The sequence below is a fragment of the Muscardinus avellanarius genome (assembly GCF_963383645.1).
Source record: "Muscardinus avellanarius genome assembly, chromosome: 17".
Taxonomy (NCBI): Eukaryota; Metazoa; Chordata; class Mammalia; order Rodentia; family Gliridae; genus Muscardinus; species Muscardinus avellanarius.
Window position 1 is genome coordinate 3,543,147 of NC_137803.1, and position 13,533 is coordinate 3,556,679.

Sequence of the window (13,533 nt, forward strand, 5' to 3'; positions counted from 1 at the left end):
AACCTTTTTTCTTCTGTCTCTGCTATTATAAAGAAAATCCTACACAAATTTAAGCAGGTAGTGAGAGGTGATCTAGAAGAGAAAAGCCAAGCTAGCCTCAGGTTCTCCAGAGACCACAATACAATGCCAGAAGAAAAGAGCAACATGTTTATCAATGTTTCCCAAAGGTCCTGCTCAGGGCAGTGTCCTACAAGGCATTCAGTGGAGGAAGGCTGAAGGAAGGTTGCCATGACCATGTCAGGCTGCAAATGGTAGTGAGTGAACTGGGCCTCAGCACACAGGCTCTGGGAGGAAGTTTGATGTCCTCATCCTAATTGGACTCATCTTTGTGTATAATATTCAGTTGCATCTAAATGTTTGTTTTTCAAGAAATACACCCTGGGAAATATTGGTCAAGAAGGAAAAAATGGTTACAAACAACAGTTTTCTGCTGTGTTAGCACTCGCAGGAAAAGGCGGCACACCATAGAAACAGAGACTTGGTAACTACACATCCATCCACTGAGAGCAAGAAGGGAGCACGGCGGCAGCTGAGCAGGTGGAGCGGATGAAGGCGGAAGGATGAAGACAGAGAGACAGGGACAGCCCTTCCTCAGACATCTGGATGAAGCGAACAGTCAATACTTTCCTCCTGCATGGGTACCAGGCATGGTGAGGACGGTCCTGAACCGCACCCAAGAGACGCCTTTGGGAATGTTTCCGCTACGACCCTCCCATGTCCAGACAGGATCTGGCATCACACACACATGCCCGCTAAGTACGGTTCAGTGATGGATGCAGTAAATTAAAGCCCTGTTTGCCTAGAAAAAAACCTACTATGAAACACATCAGAATGTTAAATACTGCACTGCTTGCTTATCTTTATTTTCAAATATATATATATATATATATATATATATATATATATATATATATATAGCAGTAGTAGTAGTAGTAGTAGTAGTAGTAGTAGGAGGAGGAGGAGGAGGAGGAGGAGGAGGAGGAGGAGGAGAAGAACCGGAATACCAGATTTCCCCAGACCTTACCAGCTTACCAGCTTGCTCTGGGAAAGGGCTGTCAAGCTGAGTGTTAAATTTTTCTTAGAACTTAGATAAATATGTGTTAGACAATTAATGTTTGCATATATAGCTTCTTTCTTCCAAATCACTACTGATGACTGAATCTGCTTTGCACAGACCATACAGCTCCCAAGCAGCTGACGCAGTCTGAAGCAGGGCCAGCGTGTTCTCCGTACCCCACACCGCCTTCCCTGGAGTGCTTAGGCGGCAGGTATCTGCACATGCTCTACCAAGAGCACAGGCTTGCAGAACTCCGCCAGTGTACACGCATCCTAGGAGGACTGCTCTCCGTCATGCCAATAGAAGTAATAAGGACACTGTCCTAGGGTGTACAACACAAATGTCGCTTTTGTGGCAGTAAAATGGAAGAGTTGAATTCTGCAACTAGCTGGGTGAGCTGTTCCAAACTCTATCTTTAATTCCGCAGCTCTCTGATTTGTTTCCAACAGCACTGCAGACTCCCTCTAAATACACCACTGTCTACTGACACCGGGGAGGGAAAACGCAGTTACTACTGTACTTAAGTAATACTCCCAACCAGGACTGCAGACCTCTGGTACCTGCAACAGTCCTGTGTAAATGAGAGGCATTAAGAATCACCAAGAACAATCACCCCAGATGAAGAAATTAAATTGCTGAAATAAACACATTTCAATATATGATGTGTTCTTAAGTAGGGAACAACACAAGCAATAAGTCAACATTCAGTAAAAGAAGCCAAGAAATTAATTTGAAAACAGAATATTCTGAGCCAGGCGTGGTGGCACACACTTATAATCCCCGCGCTTGGGAGGCGGAGACAGGAGGATCGAGCAGGTTCGAGGCCAGCCACACTGGCTTCAGAGACCCTGTTTCCAAATAAAAAAATATATAAAATAGGTCTGGGAGTGTAGCCCGGAGGTAGAAGGGCTTCCAGGAACCCCAGTACCACCAAACAACAACAACAACAACAACAACAACAGAATATTCTGTGTTAAAAACATATATTTGGAACCGGGTGTGGTGGCGCACGCTTGTAATCTCCACGCTTGGGAAGCAGAGACAGGAAGATCGCGCAGGTTCGAAGCCAGCCGCGCTGACTTAAGAGACCCTGTTTCCAAATAAAAATATAAAATATAGGTGTCTTTGAGTGTAACCTGGAGGTAAAAAGGGTTTCCAGGAACCCCAGTACCACCAAAAAAAAAAAAAAAAAAAAAAAAAAAAAAAAAAAAAAGGATATATCTTGGAAAATAAGTCTGTGTCTCTTACATATAAGAAATACACGAAAGTATTGCCAAAATACATAGTACGTAAGAAGGGTAGAGGAGAAAGAGAAAAAAGTTATAAATCTTTTTAATTAAAATTATAAAATAAAACAGAAATGGTTTGGAACTTGAGATTCTAAGGTGATTTAGGACCATCCTATATATATATATATACATACATACATATAAATATCAGCCACATACACACATGCATGCCGTGTAAGTCTTGCTGTATAAGCAGTGTACATGTATATTCACCACTGCATTTTCAATCGGGCACATATAAAAACAATGTACAGAGATGGAGAGAAGACAAAAATATGCACTTGGGAAAATGGACACTGACTGCTTTTTAGGATAATAAAAATCTAAAATTGCTTGTCGTGATGGCTGCACAGCTTACTATATCAAAACTCAAAATGCTGCAAATTTCATCAGATTGAGCGGAAAGGTATGTGCGTCATCTCAACCCAGAACAGAAAACTCACGCGTTTTGTTGCAGCACTCCTGCAACGGGACCTCTGTGCAGAAGGCGAAGGGTCCCGTGTGCAGAGGAGTCTGCTAAGCCCGTCAACCTCCATGTGCAGGAAGTGCCAACTCTCAGAAGAGCACTCCCCTCTTTCTGTAGACCAACTCTGCATGGGCCCCACCAGCACCGCAGTACACACACACACACACACACACACACACACACACACAGTCACTTAACTCACACATAGTTTGAGAGGCAGGGGTGACTAAGCATATAGGCAAAGGCCAAAAACAGTTTAAGTCAAGCACTGCACTTTTGAAAATTATTATCCTTATAAAACTCTGGTTATTAAATTGGGAGGTGGGATTTAGAAAGACAAGATGCAATCGGTTTGGGAAGGTAAAATGACTTAGTCGATACACAGCACCACAGTGCTGGGTTGAATTCTTCCTTGGTAGACTGAAGAGGCTTCATAGTCATTTCCAGACAGATATGATATAATTATTCAAATTTTATAAAAGTAAGAAATTTAAAAATGTTATATATACTTTAAAATTGATTATGAACCTAAATGTAGTATCATTATGAATATAAATTAGATTATATAAAAGTATTCAAAACATGGGGGTGGAGTGGAGGAAAAGTCAGCTTAGATCTATGAAATACAGCATATCACATATATGCTTCCCTATATATAACATATATAGTATATATATATTTTAATTTAAACATATACACTTAAAATCAACTACTACTTTAATATAATACATTATGCTGGAGTTACTGGTTTTTCAAACTGTAGCCATAAAATAACTATTCAGACCCCTCATGAGCATGAAGGTCTGTCATCAGAGTCACAACTGGGGTCTTTGGACAGTTTTCCCGAGCAGGTTACCATCACTCAGATTAAGACTCAGCAAAACGGACTCTGACTACGATGCTGACGTTGGAAACTCCACCTGCAGCCCGCCTGCCCGGGCACTCTGCATGAGGGTGGTGGTCTTTCCACTTGGCTTTCAAGAGCAGATTCTGAACTCCTTATAAGAACCAATTACTCCACCTTTGCTAATGCTTATCTACAGCAAACTCCTACCTCAGTATACATAATTTTAGAAAAATGCTCTATCTTTTATTCAGATATATATTTTTATTCTAGAAATAAAGGCTAAACTCATAGAGTCAAATATATGTTTGGTCAAATACTATAATATTCTATAAGTAAAAATTCATAACTGGGCAGGAATTGGGGAAGGGCTAATTGGGTGATGTGTGCATGTATGCCTCCACCATCTTGTACCCCATTAAGATGTATGACTATAATGACTAATAAAAAGTAAACAAATTCATAACTGTAGCAAATGTACTGAAAAGATAGATCTGTACACAGATTTGCAAAACCCTTTTCCAACGAATTTTACTTATTAAGTTGTCATCAGATGCTAAAAAAAGAACTATAAAGCGGGGAAATCCATATTCAGGAGAGTTAGGGCACAGTGCATATTATACTTTCCTTCCAGAAACCCAAAATATAAGTTAAAATAATAATTCTGAGGATTCTACAAAAGAATACTTTCATTTACCATGCTGTTTCCAAACTTTCTGACACAAGATGATACTTTTTCTGTGGTTGCTTCATGGGAACATTATGTGTGGCTCATAAGGCCTTCAGGAGGATGAAAACACAGCTCTGTTGTAGGTACTCTTGTTTATTATGGCCACTGCTCATTTTTCTATTAAATGCAAAACAGTTCAAACATCTAGATCATTATCAGATAGTTTTTTCTATACATGAAAACAAGTTTAACTCAGTTGATTAAAAATACACAGCCCTAATAGTTATAATGCACATATAAGTACAAGTGATATATCTGCCAAATTAATCAAGCAGATATGTGTCTTCTTTTTCTGCCTGTGCAGAACTTTTGAACTTATATCCATGAAAATAATTACTCTGTACTTAAACTGAGGTACTGAAGCAAATACATCAAATTATATAAGTACATATTTACATATAGCAAACACCACATTTTACTGAGCAAAACTTTTTTTTTTTTTTTTTTTTTTTTGCAGGTCTGGGGATGGAACCCAGGGGCATTTGACCTCCAAGTTACACCCCCTGCCCAATTCTTTATTCTTTATTTTGAAACCAGTCTCACTGAGTTGCAGAGGGCCTCACTAAGTACCTGAGGCTGTCCGCGAACTGCAATCCTCCAGGTCTCAGCCTCCTGAATGCTGGGATTACAAGTGTGTGCCACCACGCCCGGCTTGAGCAAAACATTTTAACACGGTTTCTGCTATATCTTTGTAATAATAATGCTAAATGAGTAAACGTAAAATGAATAAGAAAGAATCCAAAGAAAATTTTTACATAAAACAAAGAGTTCAGTGTGTGTGTGTGTGTGTGTGTGTGTGTGTGTGTGTGTGTGTGTGTTAAACCAGTCTTATTTAGTTATAAAATTCCCGGGCACAAAACCCGTCTAGGCCAGCCTGAGCGTTTCCGTGGTAGAGAGGACTACGCGGCCCCCTCAGTGCAGGTGGAAGAAAGTGATCCTCACTGTGATCTCACGCTGCTGAGTCAGTGCTGATCTACACCGTAAGGCAAAAAAGTTATAGATTTTTGTTGTCATATGCCAGACAAAGTGAGTGACATTTGGATTTAAAGTTTTTAAAATTTGAAATTAATTTCTTTTTTAAAGTTTCCATTGATGCATTGTAATCAAACATATTAATAAGGGATTTAAATTTTAACACAGGAAAACTAAATTATAAAAATGAAAGCTAAAATAATTTTATAATTTGGTTAGAACTTTCACAAGAAAAATTCAAAACCCAAATGGTACCAACATATGTAGAAATATATGCTTCATAATAGTTGGGACTAGCTGTAGAGCATAATGTATCATAAAAGTTAAAGTTAATAATAAAGTTAAAAGGGTAAATAAAGGGAGAAAAGTATGTAATATAAATAAAAGCCGATGATTACAGTAAAGACTGAAAATGGGTTCTGATGAGTAACTTTATAAAAGTTTAAAGACCTCAGAAACTGGATCAAATATATAAATACGCAATTCATGAACAGAGATACACAACTGTTCACTAAGCAATACGGCGTGGTCAGTACTCTAGAAACCAAGGGGATGCAAGACGAAAATTAAGCTGCAAATGGGAAACATTGAAAACTAATCATGTCAAGCCGGGCGTGGTGGCGCACGCTTGTCATCCCAGCATTCGGGAGGCTGAGACCGGAGGATCGCCGTTCGCGGTCAGCCTCATCTACTTAGTGAGGCCCTCTGCAACTCAGTGAGACCCAGATTCAAAATAAAGAATAAAAAATTGGGCAGGGGGTGTAGCTCGGAGGTCGAATGCCCCTGGGTTCCATTTCCAAACCTGCAAAAAAAAACAAAAAACAAACAAAAAAAAAACCAAAACCTAACCGTGTTAAATGTCACTGATGACAATCTAAGGAGGGGAAAAGCTATCCCGGCAATCCTGGAGGTTTACTGGCATCGGAACACAACAGGCAGTCCTGTAGGCCTGCTCATGGCACAGCCTGAGCATCGCAGGCTGTGTGGTGTGGGAGGGAGGAACCCTGGCCCCACTCTGCTCTCTCTGCGGTCCTCCAAGTACAAGGTGTGGAAGGTCCCAAGGTGACCGCCTACTGTTACTCATCCCAAACCATTCAACAGAGTAAGGTAGGCTGAGGTACTGACACAGGAAGACTTCTAAGCTGTGTTATTAAATATTAAAAATTAAAAAATTCAGGTCCGAGATAAATACTTTCAGCTTTTCAAAACTACACACATATAAACATTGAGAAATATAAGGGCAGTAAGTGTGTATTCAAGGGAAGCCTCGGTAGTGTTAATGGCAATTGTTCTTATGGAAGGGTTTCCAAATCTGAGGAAACCTTTGGTGTTGAGGACCTGCAAGCACCTTGCTTTCCACACTGTGTGGGAGCATTTCCTATCAACATATCCGTCTGATATTTCGGCTGTTTGAGGTTTTTGCAAATCGTTACTCTTGCTCTGCTTATTCCCATCTCTTGTTACCGTCTATCTTTCCCAAGTTCACTTTCGCTGAAATGACTACGCCAATCTCTGCTCCTGGCATCTAGGGCCAATAGGAGGGGAACTCTGCCCCCATGTGATAGCCTCCTTCCCACCCTCCGCTGCTGCCCTCGGGAGACAAAGAAGGATGCGGCACAGAACTGTCTCTCTTAGGAGCCCAAAGAGCCCTTTAGACGCACCTCCGTCCCTCTCAGGTGGCAGGTGACTTAAAGAGGAGCGCGCAACCCAACTGTCCCCGCCTCACCTGAAGGGTAAAACGGGCTCTATGCAGGGGAGAATTCTGCAGGTTTTTTCTTGTTAGCATAAAAGAGAAAAAAACAGGTGCTGTGAACAGTTTCACTTCCTACTATATTGTCAGCATAAAGGAGAACACAAAGCAACCCCGCAGAGAAGAGCAACCTAGACTCATCTGACTTCATGTCAACAAGTGTAAACAATCACCACACATCCCAATGTACCGAGGAGGGACCACTATCCCAACGTCGCCTGCGTAAAAACACAGCGGATAGTGGCGGCTGCCCAGCCTTTGGCGAAGGAGGGTCCAGCTTCTAGGGTTCTGGCTAAAGGGCCTCCACAGCAAAGACATGTGCCATATTTCAATGAAACGTAATTACATGTATTTATTGATCACCAAGATTCTGTTTCCCAAACTGACTCAACTACACACGCGTTTTCCTACTCCTGAGCTAAAACTCTAGCTGGAAGCCTGGGATCTATGAAGATCAAAATGCCAAAGTTCTCTCTTCCGCCCACTAATCTTTTGCCCAGAAGGCAGTAAATGCCAGTAGGAACTCTTTTGATTGTTATTATGCCAGTCTTTGGAATATGTATAGACCTCTGATTCTTGATGCCTACATACTTATTTCTGTATAGGTTTTATTCATTCTATTTTTGTTAATCAGCTATGCTCAGCAGAGTGAGATACTATAAAGCCGAGAAGGGCAGGTGAATGAGAAACCTTGTAGAAAAAACTGAACAAGAATAACCTAAGAAAATGTAGCCTGACCATCATCCTATATGCAAGCCATCGCTGAAATATTTTTAAGAGGGGTAGGCAAGGCAAAAATGGAATGCAGAAGCATCGTCACAAAAAGACATGAAGTCTATAAAATAATACATTTGTTGCTTTGGCTTAAAATCAATAGCCGTATTGATTTGAAGAAAAACAATATGCCCCAATTTAAGTAATTTAATATATACATATATGTGAATGATAATTTACTGTAGCTTTTCAAGTTGCAAATTTTTCAAATATTAGGTGATAGAACTTTTACGGATCCACAGCATGCTGTCTCACAGTATTTTTGATAGTCTAGACCAGGACTAGGTTTCTCTTGGGTCAATCCAAAGAAGTCTGAAAGAAAGAGTCTGGATGCAGAACAACTTTGGGTATTCATGCACAAGAGCATGGCTTAGTGGAGAGTCTAACAGCCCTGACATATAAATCATCAAAGGCCCAAAGACGAGCATAGGCTATTAGAGGTGGGGCGGGGCTGCATAAAAATTTAAATACCACTTAAGTGGCTGAGAGGAGATCCCATCCTTCACCCCTGGGATACTGGAGGAACTGGCAGAGGAGGCACCCAAAGGCCGAACAGAGCAAGGAGACGCCACAAAGAAGACAAAAGTTTCTTCGCTGGCTCCTCTCTCAAATAGTGTTACTACAAAGCCACAGGAATCAGCGAGCTTACTTATCTTTGAAAGGCTTTTGAAAGAATCTTCCCCCAGCTTTCCCTCGGTGACTGCAAAGCTCCCAAGTCATACTTGACAATATTACCCTTCAAATGCATGTTTTGTTAATGTTACGAGTTCAACCAGGGAATGTGTAAACCTCACATACCTCTAAAGTTACGTGGTCACCTTTGAAGGAGAAAAGTGAAAGAGTGACCAGTGGGGAGCGCCACGGAGTTTACCTAACAATCCGAGTCTGCTCTTACGAAAGCACTCTGTAATCCATTTAAAAATAATAACCGGTTCATTTCGGCCCCAACACACAATGCTTCCCTTTGTCCCTTGTAAGTCTCTCAAATGTCTTATTTTAAAGGAATATATAGTACTCCCGGAAGACATTTTCCCATTTCTATTCTCTTCGACTCCTGCGAGCCCTTGTTCTGTGTGATAAGGCAATCTCCTCCGGGATCTGAGCTGTGTAGTTTCACACCACGAGTGACAAGGACTCGGCTTGAATAACTGCTGTGCGCAGGTTGTAATTATGTCAGCTGGAGTGTTGAACAAGGGGCCTGATTAATGTGAGCCCCGGCCCAGGCGCAGGCCCTATCAAAGCCTCTGTGCAGGCCAGCAGTGGGGACGGGTTAAAGCAGAAAGACAAAACAGGCTGCGGCGTCCGTGATAGATGAATTGCTCCGGCAGTCTTCAGGCAGATGTTCCAGGACAGTATAATATACAATTACTCTGCCTTATCACCTTCCCAGGGACAATAAAGCTTCCTCCTTCTATAGCTCATGTGAGTGAAGGCAAAATTAGTTTTACTTTTACAACACTGACTCACTTATCATGTAGGCTTGATTGTGCTTTTACAGCTAAAGAAAACATATATTCCACTTTTAAACTGAAAAAAAAAAAAACACCCTTAAAAATAAAACTGAAACCTTGTTTGGAGTCTCTTCCACATCAGAGCTACAGTGTTTCAAGATTTTTTTTTTAAAAGAGATTCTAAGAAAGTCACAAAATATGCTTGTGCACATACGCTTAAAAACAAGTACGGACATATAACTCAAGAAGTAAGATTTGGATTGTATACTCATTGCATTCATAACACCATTTTTCAAAGGCCAAATGGAAATCATTAATTGGAAGGAACATGTAATTAAAAAATATATATATGTGCTGATATTGTCCATATATTTGTCAGGCTGAGAGGGTAGAGTCCAACGACACACTTACTCATTACGGCTGCTTCTCCCTGACTCCTGAGGCCTCAGGACAACTGTGCTCACCTCTTAAGAGGAACTTCCTTCTTCACCCTCTTAATAAAACCCTGTTGCCAAAGCTACAGCCAAACTACTTCAGGAGCACTGCAGTGATGATTTCCACCAGTTTTATTTGTTCTTTCAGAATAGGTGGCAAAGCTGTGTGCTTGTGCACATATACTTAAAAAGGAGCAGAGATAGGACTCAAGAAGTAAGATTTGGATTGTATACTCATTACATTCACAGCACCATTTTTCAAAGGCCAAATGGAAATCATTAATTGGAAGGACCATGTACAAAACAGAACTATCTCAATTTGCAAAGGGAAATAGGCTTTTTATTTTTAAAGCTCAAAATCAAGCTAAAACCAAAACTTGAGACACAGCTGTAACAGTCTTATGATAACTGATTTATAAAAAGGCAAAGCAGCAGAAACTCTAAGAGAATCAAAGGAAAGCCACATAAATGTTAGTGAATGCAAGAACTAGCAGACATTGGCGTGTGGGGCGATATATATGACATACTTCCACGTTTTAGTGGCTGAATGCAGCTGCCACCAACATGCAGCCGTTCTCATCCACCCTGAGTCATGACAGCAAATCATGCCATCTCACCCTGAGGAGGGACAGATTGGCTTTCTCTTTCCATATCGCACACACTCCATTACCACGTGATCCTTATTAGTATAGTTCTTGAGGCAGGACACTCTGCAGTCCGGTTATGTATTAAGAGAAACAGGGCAATCTGAAGAGGCTAGGCATCACCCCAAAGGGTCCTCGATAGGAATTACAGCACAAAAACACAAAGGAAAGATAACGAGGCTCATGACTGATAAAAGTGCTACACAATGTTCCGAATCACTTGGAAGAAGCCGAACAAATCCGAGGTGGGCAGGGCCCGGGGAGCAGACTGCGAACGGAGGCAGGAGGCAGGTGTCCCGCAGTGAACGGCTGGGCGCTCTTCAATGGCTCATGATGTCACCAGGGTCCTGGGAGATTTACTGACCTCAGGAAAACCAGAGGCATGAGCAAAGCCTGTTTAGAACACGGCTCACAATGATGCCACGTTTCGGACTGCTCAACAGCGGTGTGCATTAAATGAACACACTAAACTGCCGCTAGCCTGAAGGAAAATTTTAAGTTAATGAAAAAGAAGTTGAAGCAATCTACTCTTTTGTAGAAATCCTTCATATGGAGCAAATGGTATCCCAATGCTTGGGTACCTGTGTTCTGGGGTGGTGTGGGTGGAATAATACTATCACACCATCTCTATTTTCGTGAATCATAAATTTGAACAAACAAAGATCAACTTTGGTGCTACGCAGTACCCCCAAATGCTGAATCACTGTTATAGTACACACAGAGACAGCAATGTCAAGTGAACGGATGAAGGCAAGCACAGAAGTGCGGCCCTTCCGGCTGCCCCGCGCCCCGACTGTGGCAGTGTCTTCTGCAAACCCAGGCAGCGTGCTAACCCAACTGCTGTCTGCTAACCTGGTTTCCGTCTCAGCACTTTGCCCTAGACTGTGCCTGCTGCCATGGTTCCTACTTGGCTCGGCAGCTGGACAGGCCCCTGCTTGCGGCAGAGGCCTCTCTCCTGGAGGTCCTTGGGCCTGGCGCTTCGCCCCTCGGGTTCTGCTATCAGCCTCACGCTGTTTTCATTTCCCACACTTTTCAAGGGGAACTATCAATCACACTGGCACCTTCAAGCCTCTCCCACATTAGTACTGACCTGTCCGCCATGTGGATACCCTGCAGGTGTTGCCGAGGAAACAAACCCCCGGCCCTGCTCCTTGCTCTTTCCTACAGGCGCCCCTCCAGGAGTGAGGGCCTCACTGCAAGGCGCCATCACTCAGCAGCGGGATATTCCAGTAGCCCTCCTGGCAGTGCACTCATTGGTTAGCAAGACCATTCATTCCAATCTGCCTTACTTCCTGCCGGACCCTTGGTGATGGTCCATTAAATGACCCTATGTCCTGGTGCGTCAAACACTGACTTGTCTTTGGGCTGTAACACTGAGTTACGAATGTGTCATGTTACAATTTGGACTTGAAGGAGGGAGCAGATAACTTTAAATCAAAGGAAACATATAATTTGGGAGTCAAAGGACTAGTAGACAGAATCTTACATTTAACTGCAATTAAAGTAATCTGAGATTTCTGGATCAAAACAAATTTCTCAATTTTAAGTGGTGGCCTCTTTTCAGCCCCGATGATTCGATCCAAGAGATGAATTTCTTTATTTAGTCACAAACATTTCACATTTACATTTTCTCTAGATGGGAAAAATCATTATATGTTTTATGGCATTACATATATGTGTTAAAGTTATACTTTAAGATGAAGATAGCAAAACATACTGAGGAAAACACCGAGTTAAGCACCATATCCATAACACCTGAGCAGTGAGACCTCCAAAGAGAGTCACTTGTGATATTGAAAGATAAAATGCCTGGCCAGGGCCGCTTGGCAGGAGGCAAGCCAAGGGATTAGGAATAAGGGACTGAAGGAAAGGTCAGTTAAAATTCTCTGTAGGAAAACAGTCTTTGGGCCAGGCACGGTGTTGCAGGCCTGTAATTCCAGTACTGGGAAGCTGTGACAGGAGGGTAACCAATTTGCAGCCAGCCTCAACTTAGCGAGACTCTGTTTCAGAGGAGAAACTATAGATGAGCAAATAAGGCAAACTAACAGAGGAGCTGGGAGGGGGAAGAGGGACATTCTCTAATGCTCATGATGTATATTAACTAACATGTCAAAGTCAATCACTAAGCCAAACATGAGAAGGAGGGAGGGTAGGGAAGGGGCAGGAATTGGGGAAGGGCTGATGGGGTGATGTGTGCATGCATGGCTCCACCATCTTGTACTCCATGAAGATGTATGTATGACTGCAATGCACCAATAAAGAATTAAAATAACAATAAAATATAAAATAGGGCTGGGAGTGTAGTTCAGAGGTAGAAAGCTCCTGGGTTCAATCCCCAGTAAAACACACACACACACACACACACACACAGTAATTGATTACATATGTTATTTAAGAATGGGTTCTAGTTTATTTGAATTATAGTTCACTTGTAGGCAAGTATAACTAATAATATAACATTGTTTTACAAAAACAAAAATGTTCAGGAAGGAGTACCTCTTTTTCTTCAACTTCTTATAGAAAAAGTAGGAAAACAACCTAAGTAGGAAAATGTCAACATGAAGTTTGTGTTGCATTTCCGTAATCAAGAACATAAAGACTTAAAATTTCCAGAAAGACATACTGTCTCTACAGAAAGTCTTCAGGAAAACCTAAAGTGCACACGTCACAAGCTGCGGGACAGAAGGCAGCGCTCCCTTTTGGAAGGAAGTGCGGTGCGGCTGAAGCTCACTGACACAGAGGGCTGCCTCTGCCTCCGCCTCCAAATCAGCACCACGCCACTGCTTTTTAGACAGCCCCTGGTTTTCCTTCTTTCTTCCCTGATTTTTGTATAGGACCCAGAGAGGCAAAAATTAAGGATGTGCTGAAACAAAGGAGGTGAAAGCAAAGTGGAAACAAAACAAAACAAGTATCCTAACATTTTGACTTCATTACTGGAAGTTGGTCAAACTTTTATGCACTTGGCAGTTCTCTGTTTTGCTGTGGTCTCTTCTCTCAGGTCTACGTCTGAGGCTGAATCCCAGCCCGGTGGCTGTGCACACAGTGTTCTGTTGGCTACTGTCAACCCCTCCCAGCCATTATAGTGTTTTCCTAATAAGCTACTCTGTATGAGCTTCTAAGTG

At 41.9% G+C, this 13,533-nt stretch overlaps 1 protein-coding gene across 1 annotated transcript in view; it reads right to left on the reverse strand.

Moving 5' to 3' along the window:
• The window catches only part of ZNF407 (zinc finger protein 407), a gene marked incomplete at both ends in the record, with an annotated part of 378,073 nt that overhangs the window by 127,872 nt on the left and 236,668 nt on the right, over positions 1 to 13,533 (reverse strand). The window lies entirely within an intron of this gene.